General features: G+C 40.8%; 1 non-coding gene across 1 annotated transcript; it reads left to right on the top strand.

Moving 5' to 3' along the window:
• Window positions 1–316: 316 nt before the first annotated feature.
• Window positions 317–435, top strand: LOC121927383. The gene has a single exon (XR_006103191.1). It is a non-coding gene; the product is annotated as a 5S ribosomal RNA (ribosomal RNA).
• The last annotated feature ends 14,549 nt before the right edge of the window (window positions 436–14,984 follow it).

The raw sequence follows: 14,984 nt of genomic DNA, 5'->3' as shown, positions 1-14,984 counted from the left end.
GTTCTCATCACGTGATCAGAACGTTCTCAGAACGCAGTGCGATAATCTTCTCAATCTACACCTTACTCCTGCTCTTCCCCTGAAGTTTGCTTCCTGAGACACCCATTTTCCAGGAATCATTAGTACTTCCCTGGTCCTCTGACATACCCTTTGTCAAAGCTGGCCCTACCATGAGATAGAATTAGATGCCAGTCCAGTAGCATCCCAGTCCCAGAGATTTCAAAGCCAAAGACTGAGACCAGGGAGTAGGACTTTGTGATGTTACAGAAAGGCTAAAATACTACAAGGTGAGCTGGTTGCAGAAATAGGCTGGAGAGCCTATGGCCATACCACCCTGAACACGCCCGATCTCGTCTGATCTCGGAAGCTAAGCAGGGTCGGGCCTGGTTAGTACCTGGGTGGGAGGCCGCCTGGGAATACCGGGTGCTGTAGGCTGAAAAAAAAAAAAAGAAATAGGCTGGAGGGCAAACTGAGGAAATGGAGCCAGAGTTTTTGTAAAAGCCAGCTAATTAGATAACATGACAACATCAGAGCCAAAAAACCATCAGAAAAGCATTTTTGGCAGCTGATCAGATTAAAAAATGTGTCCAGTAACTGAAACAGTTGCTTGGATTCCTGTTATGTCTCATATGACACTAGGGAAATAATTCTTTATTAATTTCATTCTCACAGGAGAGAACAAATAATTTCTTCAGTTTTCTCCACACTCAAATAATGAGAACTGTACAGTTTTTTGAAGATCTTGTAGTTTAGTATTGGGGACACCTCGACATTACAGGAATGTACATACAGTCCAGATGGAAAGAATTTTCAAATACTTGCAGATAAAAAGAAAGAAGCTTTCAGGTATCTGAAAATCATGACAAAGAGACCCTCCTTAAGCCCCTTTCTCTTCTCCCCCAGTCCTTTAATAGACTTGATACTGGGGCTACTGGTCGCTACCTCCTGGAAGGTCTTCATCAGATCCCCAGCTGTTTCCTTTTTGTCCACTTATCCATACAATAGTGTATGCAACACAACATGTTCTGTGCCTACTACACTGCCTCATTTGTGGTGGATGACATTTTGTGTATATCTGCTTTCAAGATGCTTGCCCCCATGAGGTTTTCATTACATTTTCTTTCTTGGGTTTTCTTAGGCAAAGAATACTTAGAGGTGATTTTGCCAGTACCTTCTTCTGAATTATAGCCAACAACACCTGGTATTCATTGTTGGCTTCCCATCCAGGTACTAACCAGAGCTGCTTCTACTTAGCTTTCAAGATTTGATAGGATCTAGTGCCTGTAGGGTCTTTACATATAATATAAAAATGTTGTGTGAAAGATCTCTAGAAGAGAAGCAGTCTAACCTACAGAAAGTACTTTTTGCAGGGATTACTCTACATAATTACTCATAACCCAAATCCAGGACTTTTAAAAAATAGAACCTGCTTAGTTTCCAAGATCAGATGGGATCTGTTGACACTATTCTACCCCAAAAATTGAAACAGAAACATCACTAGATGTGTGGGCAAGTCTACAGACTGCATCAGGAAACACCCCAGAAGGGGGTGTCATCTGGTGGAGCAATACACCTGGAGTCACTAGCATGGCTACTGGGTAAATAAGAAAGGGAATCATTTCCCTTTCCTGCTCATGCAGCAGTTACACAGGATGCTAAACAGGTCCTCCAGAGGCCATAGCATCACCCTCCTCAATAGCACCAGATGTGGGGGGGGGGGGGAGTTGCTTTCAGAGTCCAGCATTGCTGCTGTCCAAGCAGCCACAGTGGACTCTGAAAGCCTTTCCAGGAGGGCCTTCAGGATCTGAAGGCTGCAGTGCTGCCCCCTCAACAGCAGTCCAGACAGCTGGAAGGGTTGGGGGGTGAGATTAGTGCATTTGATGACCCCAACCTAGGTGACACCACTGCATTGAAGTAAGTTGCAGTTGCTATTCTGCCTGAGTTCTGTTGGTGGCATGATCTGATAATGGCATACTGTCCTTCACTTCAGACAGCAGTATTTTTGGGCTAATCCTACATTTTATCTTGCATCAAAACATAATTGTTCTGGATTAGAAGGGAACTGGAAGAGGAGACAAAATAGATGAAAGGTACACAGTTAGGCAGGAAGGAGCTATTTTAGCAAATAATTAAGGAGCTCATAACTTTTCCTTTGCCAGAGGGATGGAACAGATAGTGAAACTGAAATGCAGATAAAGCCTTTTATTAGATGTAATGTGGGATCGCTGCCGTGATTCCACTTCCAGCTTATTATACAACAGCAGTGCCACAGCAGGGGTATGGGGCTCTAAGCCTCGAAGCAGCAGTCCATGTAAAAGATGGGCATCTGTGATATTTCTAGTAGCAATTCAGAGAGACTGAAATGACAGAATTTCACTCTGGACTGTTGCTGGATCGTTTTGAGGCACCAGCAAACAGCAGAGAGGTCCCAGCCCTTTTGTCATCCTTGCAGCTGCTGTGAAACCTACAGACAACAGTAGAGCAAACACACGGTGGAGAAGATCTCTTATTAAATGAATTTGTCAGTGGAGTGACAGGAAATAGAGCTTATGTCAAAAATCAGCTGTTAGTCACTGTTATAAAAAAATCAGAATAATTAGGCTTTATGGGAAGGAGCTGCAGCAGTGTTCCTGTTTGGAAAGAACTGCAATGGCTTCCAGGCAAGAAGATACAAAGAGGCTTTGAGCTTTTGTGTTAACATTTGGAGAGCAACTCTTTAACACTACTTGCACAGAGCAGGCTGTGAGATTCCAGCTCTAGCAACATCCTGCCCTACCTGCTCTTGAGAACCGTTTTGAAGAAAGAGGAGACCTCTGTGGACAGCAACAGTTTCTGTGAAGTTCCAAAGGACAACTGTTGGATATACAGTGGGCCCTTGGTATCTGATGGGGTTTGGTTCCATGACCCCCCCCCCCCCCCATGGATGCAAAAGTCTCATTAAATACAATGGCATAGTAAAGTGGTGTCCCTTATATAAAATGGCAAAATCAAGGTTTCTTTTTTTGGGAATTTATATATTTTAAAAATATTTCCAAGTCATGGATGCTTGGATTTGTGGATAAAAAAAATCCATCAATATGGAGGGCTGACTATTTAAAAGAAAAATGATCATCCTACCCTCCCTTTAAAGAACAATTCAATGACTCATAACAACCAGAGATATAAGTCTCTTATTTGGTCTTAAACACAGGGAAAGCAGGAATAATGACAGAGCAAGACGAATGGTGAGACCTGTCAGTTCCCGCTCAGCAGAACATATAGCGACCCTAAAGCTATGAGATTTGGCTTCTCATGTTTGATCTTAAATAAAACCTGTCTCTTACTATCTTGGAGTGAGGAGGAAGCATTTAGGACTACTAAGCTAAGAGAGTAACATTGAACAGGAGAGTCCAGAGCCTGGAAAAGTTACTGTTTCAAACAGCAACCCCAGTGGTCATGCTAGCTGGGAGGTTCTAGCAGTTGTAACCCAAACAGGTAACTTTTCTAAGGAGTTTATCACACGGAGGAGATCAGGAGTTTATCCTGTGAATATCCCGGGAAAATCGTGTAATTATGTGAAACGAATTCACACAATGTTGCACAAAACCCACCATTAAAGTGGTCACAAAGAAGCATTAACATACATCTTTTTATTTTGGGGATTTCTGCAACAATGCATTTCCGATATAACTTTATTTGTGCAATTACTCTCTGTTTCTGCTTCATTTGTGGGATGCTTTAAATGCACTTTAATCTCTCTTTAATGCCAAAATTACCCCCAATGTGATAAACTCATAAGTTGCAGAAGGGCCGATTTCTTAATTGTACCCTTGTACCCTTTCTTGTTCCACAGTTCCTTGAAGAAAAGCTGGATGGAGACATGCTCTAGCATGTAAATAAAAGGCTCCTAAAACCCTCTTAGCTTCTCTAGCTGCATCTTTGGTCATTATGATGTTTTGTTAGCACTCTGCTTGAGCCAGCACAAAAAGATCACTACTGGACTTTTGTAAGCATAGCATCAGAGTAAACTCAGCTCTGTTTCTTGTACAGAGCATGAGAAGTCATGTATTGCAGAGAGGTGGAAAGAATATTCAGATTGTTTTTTGTGGGGTTTTCGGGCTATGTGGTCATGTTCTAGAAGAGTTTTCTTCCTGATGTTTCACCAGCATCTGTGGCTGACATCTTCAGATATTCAAATCCTTATTCAAATTCAAATGACAGAAATGGCAGGTCCAGCTCCATCAGGACTAGCCTGGAAGAAGGAAGAGCCCTCTCTCCAATCCATCTGCCTTGGTCCAGGCCTCAGAGGGAGAGAAGAACCACTGGACCTCATCCCCTTTCCCTTGACTATTCCCTTCTCCTTTTGTTTCGTGTCTTTTAGATTGTAAGCCTGAGGGCAGGGAACTGTCTGATTAAAAATAATAATTGTAAGCCGCCCTGAGAGCCATTAGGGCTGAAGGGCGGGATATAAATACCTAAATAAATAAATAAATAAAATGAGAAAGAGATTTTGTGACTGTCTGAAAATCACAATGAGGAAGATTCTCTTCAATACCCTTCTTGGATCACCCCCCCCCCCAGTCTTTGAATAAACTCGCCTCCTAATACCAGGTGGGGTGTAGGTATGGGGTATCCAGAATACAATGCTGGAAGGCTACAGCCTCCAGATGCACAGCTTCTTCCCCACCCCCCCACCCCCATCCTCTTAATGTCATGCGGGACAAGTAGTGAGAAAAGGCTACAGCCTTCCAGATCCATGACACTCAAAGGTGATGCTAGGCAAGCTTCTTTCTCTCTATTACCACATGGTGAAATCCAACAGTTTGGCCTAACCAGTGCCTCCCTCCACTGACTTCAAGTCTCACTGTCTTCTGCAAACCTTTAGAAAGTTAATTCTTGGACCACATCCCCCCAAAATCCCTGTTTGGAAGATTATGATAGTTGTCATTCAAAAATAGCTTTTCCAAAGTGTCATCTTGTATAACCAAACAAGTTACCCCATAGTCAACAGCTGAAAATAACATCATTCTTAGGTGTCGAGGTCAAAGACAGCACCTTACATGCTGAAACCCTCCTGGAAATAAAGCTGTTAGATTATGTAGTTAATCATGACAGATGGTCTAGTTTTTGTATTGCTGACGCACATAATTTTAGGAGCAATGGGATTATATTCTCCCTTGTGCACCAGTGGAAAACATGACATTTTGCCTCACTCTAGACACTGTTCCTGAGTCTAGGCAGATGTTGATGCTGTGTCACTCTTGAAACTCAATGTGCCACTTCAGGGAAATGTTCTTCTCAAGTGCAGTTCAGAGTCCTCTAATAACTCCTTAAAATTTCCCAATTAAACTCTTTTTTCTAAAATTAGTGTGATAATTCTCCTCTCTTCCAGTCCCATGATTTCAACTCATAAGAGATTTTGGAGGAAACTGTGCAGGGAACAGAAGCATAAGTAGAAAGGGCACCACAGAAACTGAATACAAACTCCACGAATGCACATTCAGGGCAAATTCACATGCAACCATATATGAAAGAAAAATGATTTCATGTGCTTTATTTTATTTTTTTATACAAAATTTCAAAACTTTCATTGATATGACAAATGCAAACCAGCACTTCCTGAGAACACAAATTCCTTTAAAGTACACTTCTTGGGGAGTATTGGGCTGCTTTAATTTTCTTCTTCTGTAAGCGTCCTGTGAGTGTTAGGTGCTTTAGTGATTCCAGTTATTGCTAAGTCTCAAGATGAAGAGAGGTAGTCCTGTGCTGCAGTTTGCCATGGTGTCCTTTCTTAAAACATTTAAAAAGAAAGGAAACCACCCATTAGCTGTTTTGTATGTAAGATAAATAAGCAACATAAAAAGCCAGAGTGCTATATTGATTTGAGTGTCGGACTATGACCCTCGAGACCAGGGTTCCATTCCCTGCTCAGCCATCAAAACCCATTGGGTGACCTTGGGTGAGTCATACAATTTCAGTCCCAGAAATCTGTGTGATTGGTTCATCTTAACTTTTCTTGCCACCCCCCCCCCCCCCGGCCCGCATCAGACTAGAAACAGGAATGGGATTGGCTAGTCCATATGATACCATCCAGCCTTGGAGGGAGAGATGCAGGCCCAGTTCCATTGGGCCTAGCCTGGACTAAGAAGCAGAGTCCTCCCTCCAGTCCATCTGCCATGGTCCAGGCCTCAGCAGGAGAGAAGAACTACTGGACCTGATCCCCTTCCCCACTGCCATTCCCTTCTCCTTTTGTCTCACGTCCTTTTAGACTGTAAGCCTGAGGGCAAGGAACTGTCTAATTAACCATTTGTAAGCTGCTCTGAGAGCCTTTGTGGCTGGAGAGCAGGGTATAAATACTCTAAATAAATAAATATGTCATATTAAAAGAACATGTCATATTGAAAGAACATCAGTACACAATAGGAACTTGTGGCATTTTCGAGGCTAACTGAGGCGCGTTACACACGCGCCGAAAGTGCATGTTAGGGTTAGGAAGGGGTGTATTAGGGTTAGAAAGGGGCATCTATTCTAGACGCCCCTCAACCCTAGTACAGACTGGGTCTGTACAAAATGGCGGTGCCCGTCCACACGGGTGCCGCCATCTTGACGTCGCGGACGCAGAGCATCTGGATGTCACATAGTGGAAGTGATATCACGAGTGCGTGACTAGCGCCTCGCGGCACCACTTCCAAGGTGCAGAAAGAAGCACCATTTTCGGGCTTCTTTTTTGCTGCATCCGGGAACCGTGCGATTTGGCCACTGCGGTTCCTGGACGCAGCAACCGGCGGCGCCAGCAGACTGCCACTTTCAGGCTGTCTGCAACGCACCTGAGAGAAAGATGTTTGTAGCATAAGATGTTCTAGGCTCAGTCTACTTCATCAGATGTAGGAAGTGATGAAACCGACTGAGTGTAAATAACCTTATGCTAAAAACATCTTTCAGTTCGTCTTAAAGGAGGTACTGATTCTCTTTGGGTAGCATAATGTGTTATTTGCAAATGTAGCACAAATCTGAGCCAGAAAGACAACACTTTGATGATCTCCACAACAAGGTAACTGAATCCAATCACCTCAGTTAGATCCAGAAAGACAGTGTAGATGGGTAACATCCATTTGGTTATGGATATCATCCATCTGCACAGCATTAATTTCAACCAAATACACATTTCGATTCTGGATGCAGGTGTTGTCTCTATTCATTGGATTAGTCACACTGAGAAATACATCCCACTGTGCTTATCTCAATTTATATTATTTAGTACTTACCCATATATATTTATGCATAGCTAAACTAAAGCAAAAACAACAACAAACCAATTTTGTCATGCAGTGCCAGGAGGCATCATAATTGCCAGTGGAGCAAGTCAAGGCAAGAGGCATCAGCCAGATTGTCTGGGCAATGGAGATGTATTCCTTGTACCCACTCCCACCCTGAAAGTGCCCACTCCCACCCTGAAAGATGATAGAAAAGTTTTTATTTTGTTATTGCATTTATCTTTGTTCATTTCACTGTTTGTTCTTAAAAATCACAATTCCTTCATAAATCAGCCATTGTGATGCTTGAAACTGCAGTTTGTTTTACTGTGATCTTGGTTGTCTTCATTAGTAGTATCGATCTTAATGGCCAACCCCTGAAGGTGAACCATTTTATTTGTCCATAATTCTGCAATCATCCATTAGAATTCTGGGGAGGAAATTGTAGTGGTCACAAAAATAGGATGAGTATTCACAGAATACTCTGAAGGAATTTTACATCTAGGGCATTCTGAGGGACACATGACAATTGCCTGTAGAACAGTGGTTCTCAATCTTCCTAAGCCGTGACCCTTTAATACAGTTTCTCATGTTGTGGTGACCTCCAACCATAAAATTGTGGTGTCTTGGTTCCAAAGACCATTGGAAATATGTGTTTTTCAATCATCTTAGGCGACCCCTGTGAAAGGGCTGCTCGACCCGCAAAGGGGTCGTGACCCACAATTTGAGAACTGCTGTGCTAGAAAAAGATAACCCATTCTACCACTGAATAGATGATAAATGGATATGGATAGGATGACCAAAAAACCAAAACCAAAACAAAACAAATCAGATCTATTTGTTTTGTATGGTATTCATATCAAGATGAATGAAAGTTGAACCATATAGCTTCAGTTTATTTCAGTTCTTAATGTGTTGTTGTTGTTGTATGCCTTCATCTCAGTTGTTTCGGATTTATGGCAACCCTAAGGTGAACCAGTCATAGAGTTTTCTGTGACTGAGAATGTGTGACTTTCCCAAAGTCAACCTGTGGGTTTCCATGGCTGAGTGGGGATTTGAACCTGGGCTTCCAGAGTCATAATCCTATGCTCAAACCACTATCCCACTTTGACTCCATGAATCAATGTGTGCTCCACCTCAAACATAGCAAAAGAATGCTAGAACAACAAACTTCACTACCATCCATTTTGTGCCTCTCGTCCATTACTCTGAAATAGCTCTTACTGCAGTGAAACCAAACAGAACAGAGCACAAGTGTTGCCAGGACTCCTGTATCTTTGCAGAGCTCACCTGTTGGTGCCACAACTTTCAGAATCCTGAAACCATGCTGGCTACTGGCCATGCTGGCTGTGGAGTCCAGAGTGATAGTAAACAAACAAATAAGCAATCAAAAACATTCCTGGAATCTGCATCTTTGTAAAAGTGCTGGTATTTCAGTATGTGCAGTTTCTCTCCAACCTGCCTTTCATGGCAGGATCCATTTGTAGAAAGACCCTCTTCCACAGAACTACAAAAGTAAGTAAATAATTTGGGCTGGAATCTCAGTGTTCTTTGTTGTTTAAGGTAATTTCAATTTGGGAGTGGGGTGAGGAAAGAAATATCAGTTACAGTCTACCAAGTTGAAGGAACATAATTGTCCTTTTCCTCAACCGCTTTGCATCACATGATATTTGTATGCCACCTTTCAGACCTAATCCAATTTAAAGTCAGTTCAGAGCTCTGCATTCTCTCCTCTCTTGCACCCCCCCCCCCCAATTCCTCCTGCATAGTTTCCCCAGTGATGCTGCTAGAGAGAAGCAGCCTACAATTTATCTAGACTGGAGTGGACAGATAAATCACACTCTACTGGTAAAACATTGGGCCAACATTTACAGTAGATCAGCAATGATTTGTTTGTTTTTTGGTTCCTTTGCTATTAAAATCTGTTCAAAGGTGTACATTAGATTTTGAAGACTCCTGTTCTGTTATAACTCAGATAGAAATTTGTATTTGTGAATGTAGGGCATCCCAATGTGTAGTTCATGGGGTTCAGCAAGTAATTGTCCCTGTTCTCTGAGGCACCAATTTTCCATCTTGCTCCAGGGGCCATTCTCGAGCTCTCACAAAAAACAAAAATAAATCAGTTGAGACCTCACAAAGCTGAAGTTTACCTTCCCCTGAGCTAAACAGACTGAGATGAATGGGATCCCCTACCTCATATTCTGCACTAAAAAACCTAACATACTTTTCTATTCATGTTTCTTTAATAATTTTGCCCCCCTAAAATGCAGGAAATTTCTAATTTCTGATTTTGCTGCATTTCTGTATATCTCACCTGTGTTCTCATCTCCCCTTAGAAAGGGCAAGATGATGTTCAAGTCAATTGGACTACCATTTGAATCTTATCTCAGCTTCAAACAAGGGCAACAGGCTACTTTAGGCTGTGTAATACATGCAAGTCTGTCCTCCAAAAGAAAAGAATAGAAAGGGAATTTTAGTCAGAATGGCTGGATGGCTTCTATTCTGCACCCCTCAACATTTGCCAGTTGATGTGGCTTATTCTGCTTAATGGAAGAGCCAGCCAGAGCACTGAGCAGTTCTGTGTTCACATTGGAATCTCAACAAACCTTTAGCCTAAGAGGCTATTTACACCACCCAGTTGATTTGTGGGTTGTTCAGGCATTTAACATTCTGAAACAGAGGGCTGTAGTGCTGTAGTTTAGGGAGAAGTGGACTAGAACTGTCTAGCAGAAAATTCTAAATCCTTCAACAAATTACAAATCCCAAGATTCTGATAGTGGAAGTGTTATAACACCAATACCATGTGGATACACCACAAGACTCTGAAATGAGGACATGATTCTGTTCACAAATGAGTATGATACTTAACTTTTTGTTATAAGCCCCCCCCCCCGGAAAAAGTGATTAGCTGACCAGTGGTCACTAGTGATTTGTTAAAGGCTGAAGCTAAAACTTCTGCATATATCATGTTGATCTATATGAATTTTAGACTCATTTCTTGCAGCACTTCTAGTGGTTTGAAAGTTCCCCTCTTCTCCCCCCTCTGAAATGTTTTGTATTAATGAAAAGAGATTACTTATATTGAAAAAAGTATTAATACTGTTTAGAGATCCCAGTGGAGCGGTCATGCACTATTTCTGGCAGAGTTCCTTCATCATCTAGTTAATAGCTTTAGTTTCATAAATTGTTGACCTGGAGATATCTTCAAGGGGAGGGAGGTGGAATTAATTTCCCTTCTAATCTTTGATTAAACAGCCCAATAATTTGCCTGGGTTGTTACATGATTTAAAGGTCTAAATCTGGAAACCAGAAAGGGATAAAGAGAGATAACATCTTCCAGGTTATGTTTTTTTTTCTTTTATGTATTTGTGCCACTGAAAATTTTGCTGCATGGTGAGCGGTTGGTAGATACAGACACATGTGCTTCTTAATCAGAAACTAAGCCAAATGGTATACAATTTAGTTTGCTTGTGATGATGAAAGGTATATTTTATCCCATTAACTAGGCTTTAGGAAATGCCCAGAGATGAATTTAATCTAGTTAAGGGAATGCCATGCCATTTCTTCAAGATTATCACTCGTTTGTATGTGTGCATCTGTGTGTATGTATGTTAAGCCGCTTGTCTGCTCTGAGCCAGTCCAAGGAAATTAGTAAATTAAATAAATTGTGTTCCAATGGAATGAAATGATAGTAACAGAATCCTAACAGCCAATGAGGAAATCAGAACAGTCACATTAAAAATGCTAAGGGGAGAGGGGCAAGGAATGTAAAGCCCATTTAAGACTAACTGTTTTTTATTTTTACATGAGCTTTCATGGATATGAACCCATGTCACCTCTGTAAGCATCTGAAGAAGTGGGTTAATATCTATGAGAGCATATGTAAAAATAAAAACCAGTTAGTCTTGAGACAGCATGTGTAGTGGTTTGAGTGTTGGGCTATGACTCTGGGAGACCAGAGTTCGAATCCCAACTTGGCCATGGAAACCCACTAGGTGACCCTGGAGAAGTCACATTCTCTCTGCCTCAGAGGAAGGGAATGGCAAACCCCCTCTGAAGAAACTTATCACGAAAACCATAGGTTTAGTTTGCCTCAGGTTGCCATAAGTTGTCAATGACTTGAAAGCACACAACAACAACAACAACAACAACAACAACAACAACGTCTTAAAGCTGTTGCTGCATTCCTTCCCCCACACCTTCATCCTTCTTTCTCATTATGCTGCAAGAGGCTAACATGGCAACTTCTCTGAAAGTAAAAATGCTACTAGACAGAGAGGATTTTTCCTTTTGTAGATTTAACTTCACAAGGTTGTGCTCATATTCACACATTCAGAGATCTGCGAGAGGGTTACCGTATATACTTGTGTATAAGTTGACCTCATGTATAAGTCGAGGGAAGATTTCAGGGTCAAAACCCTGGATTTTGATATGACCCGTGGATAAGTCGAGGGTAAAACTTAGGGGGGCATAAGGAAGGATGGAAAGGGGGAAATACCACTTCCATCCACCCGTCTCCTTTTCTGGACCTCTAGGAAACAAGAGGATTTAAATGGAGAGTTATTTCCATAGGAAGCAAAGTCTTGCAAAAAAGACTGGAGAGGTGGTTTTAAATGGAGGGTTTTCCCCATAGGAAGCAAAGGCTTGCAAACAGACCAGGCAAGTGCTTTTCAATGGGGAGTTTTCACCATAGGAAGCAAAGGCTTGCAAATGGACCAGGCAAGTGCTTTTCAAAGGGGAGTTTTCCCCATAGGAAGCAAAGGCTTGCAAAGGACCAGGCAAGTGCTTTTCAATGGGGAGTTTTTCTAATAGGATAGGAAGCAAAGACTTGCAAAACGGACTGGGGGAGAGGAAGGAATTCAATGGAGATTGAGGCATCAGACTTGCTTGCTATAGGACCTTTTTAAGCACTACCGGTGCACTGACCCTTCTATAAGTCTACCCAAGATTTTAGGGGCAATTTTGGGGCATACATTTCTTGACTTATAGTCGAGTGTATATGGTATATCAGAAGTCTCAGTAAAATGGCCAAATATTTATTAAAGTGTTTCCAAAAGATGTGAGAAGAAATAGCTGGACTTGACAGAATTTTCTCTGGTTTGAAAATGGTGCATTGGAGGGTGACACAGAAATGAAGGGTCCATTATAATGTTTCATGTTTTTTTTCCAATGGCAACAGTGAATTTTCTACATTAATCAATGTATAAATGCTTGGCATCCATTTAAAATGAAATCTTTCATGCATCACCTATGATAGTGATTCTTAACCTTTTGGGAGACATGGAGTCTACTGAATATTGGATGAAAACTATGGACTCTCTTGAACTCAAACAAAATTTTTGGAATAACAAGGAGCTCATAAGCTTAAAGCCACGTATAGCACATCTGCGTATGATGCGAGTGCACTGTAAGTGCTACATTTCATCTCCCCGTCCCCATAAAATACTTTCTCCCTTATTTCCATGCCACCAAATACATTTGCTAATCTCTAGTTTCTTGGATTTCATTTGATCTGTGTACTCAGATTCTGAGTACATAGAAATAGACACAGCACTGGTGTTTGCAGTTAGTTTTTGCAGAAAGGACACTTCTTTGTCTTTTTCCATTTTTCTTTCTATTTTATGTATACATATCTATTTGCAGTTTTTAACGTATCTGGAAATTCTTAACAAAAATATTTTTTTTTTAAAAAAAGGAAATGAACTTTCTTCAATGAAAAGACATGTCACTATCTGCTGAACTCAACATCCCTGAAGTGGTGATCCCAGCTAGCAATAGCTAATCCTACACTAGCTATCCCTACAACAAGAAAAAACTGTCTCTTGATTGTTTGCCTATTCACTCACCAAATTTACCCTGGTGATGAGAGAAGAGCAGGCAGAGTTGGTATTCATAGGTTCCCTGATAACAGATTTAATCATTAAGTTCTATGAGCCCCAGGGGAACATCTTACCCTACTAGGAAGCCTATTTAATAGGATTTCCAGTGCAGCTCCAATGAATGAGCCAGAGGCAGTGAGGAATTAAATTTCCCAAGTTTGCCAGGGCCGAAGCAGACCATCTCAAAGGGATGGCATGACTTCCTACCAGTTTTTGTTATTGTCTTTGACATTACTCAACAATCTTAAACAGCCCTTATAGAAAAATCTATTCCATATTTGATTATTAACTGAAATATGTTCTTACACACCATTGATGTCATTTTTCACTCAAAGGTCAGAATGAGTGAGGTACAGAAATGTGAGTTTCACCACTCTCCCTTTTCCTTGTGTTACACAGAACACCTCTCTTCTATTTTATTTCTCTTCCTAAAAAACTGACCAATGCAAAATGATAAATGGTGTGACTCTCAAATACTGCTAGTAGATTAATGATAATTTAAAGTAAGTTGCACAGTTCACAAGACTTTTTAATGGAGAAGCTCTTTGGGACACTTGCAAACAATTGAAGACAGTGTTGGAATAACATAAAGGTTTAATTGCTTTCTGAAGTGAGAACATTTCAGAATCTATTTTTGACTCTGATACTTCCATATCACTTACACAGAGAACTAAAGAACTGGTGAAGGAAAATGTCACCTTATGGAGTTTGTGAAAGGAAGACATCCAACGTCAAATCCACATATAATGCATGGCTCTGTATTATTATCCATTTTTATTGGCCTACTTGTATAGTGTTATTCTGAAACAAAGGGCATTAGTGTATACAATAAAATTAAAAATAAAAATGATGTTCAGCCTATATTATCTAATGAAATGTCCCCTGCTCCCCCTGGCTCAGCCATTCCATAGATGTGCTTGAACTATATGATATTTGCACATTACAAAGCTTAATAGTAATTGGTATCTCCAAAATTAATGTACATGTTCTTGCTTTCTCTTTCTCCTAGACATGGCTGGCTGCGCCCATGTCAGCAAGGTGTCCCATATACTCTGGATTTTAATCTTAACTTTAAAAGAACTATTCAAAGTGCCTAATCAATGTTCGAACTATGGTCTAAAACACACTGCAGAAATAATCTAGTTTAAGACAACTTTAATTGCTCTGCACAGCCCCTAAGTCATCAACAAGTTTCTAGCTACTGTACAGTGGTCACTTGGCATCTGCTGTGGTTTGGTTCTAGGACTCCACTGTATAGAAAATAACAAAATCAAGTTTTGCTTTTTGGAATTTATATATTTTTAAAATATTTTCAAGCCGTGGATGCTTGAATCTGTGAATGCAGAAGCTGTGGATACAGAGAGCCAACTGTAATTGTGTTTGCAAACCATTTATGTACTGTGTACTGTTCTTTTAGACTGTAAGCTGCTTTGAGTCCCAATACTGGATACAAATAAATATAGCAATACTGGATACAAATAAATATAACAATAATAATGATAATTTAGGAAGTAGCACTCTTGAATCCAAGAGAGTGGTATACATCTGCTCTCATAATCAGACGTCTGCTTTTGGGCAGTCTCTTAACTGTACTGTGAAAAGAATACATTTTTTTCCTGCAAAGAAACAAGCACAAAAACCACAACCATCTTTGGTTCTTGTAAAATTGTTAGATGTGTCTCTCAGTGTGCATGTTCTCATGAAAAATCAACAAATTTTGCCCAACCTAACAAAATTTTGCTGACATCATACTCTGGAAAGTAATTGCAAGTCTCTCACTTTGAAAGGGGAGTGGAAATCTAATATAGTTTGCTGGCATCAAAGCAAATAGTTTTCAGGAGACGAGGGTTGGTATATGGTAATAACTGGCTCT

Source organism: Sceloporus undulatus, chromosome 3 (genome assembly GCF_019175285.1).
Source record: "Sceloporus undulatus isolate JIND9_A2432 ecotype Alabama chromosome 3, SceUnd_v1.1, whole genome shotgun sequence".
Taxonomy (NCBI): domain Eukaryota; kingdom Metazoa; phylum Chordata; class Lepidosauria; order Squamata; family Phrynosomatidae; genus Sceloporus; species Sceloporus undulatus.
Note: the sequence above shows the minus strand (reverse complement) of the source record. Positions and strands in the feature narration are given on the sequence as shown.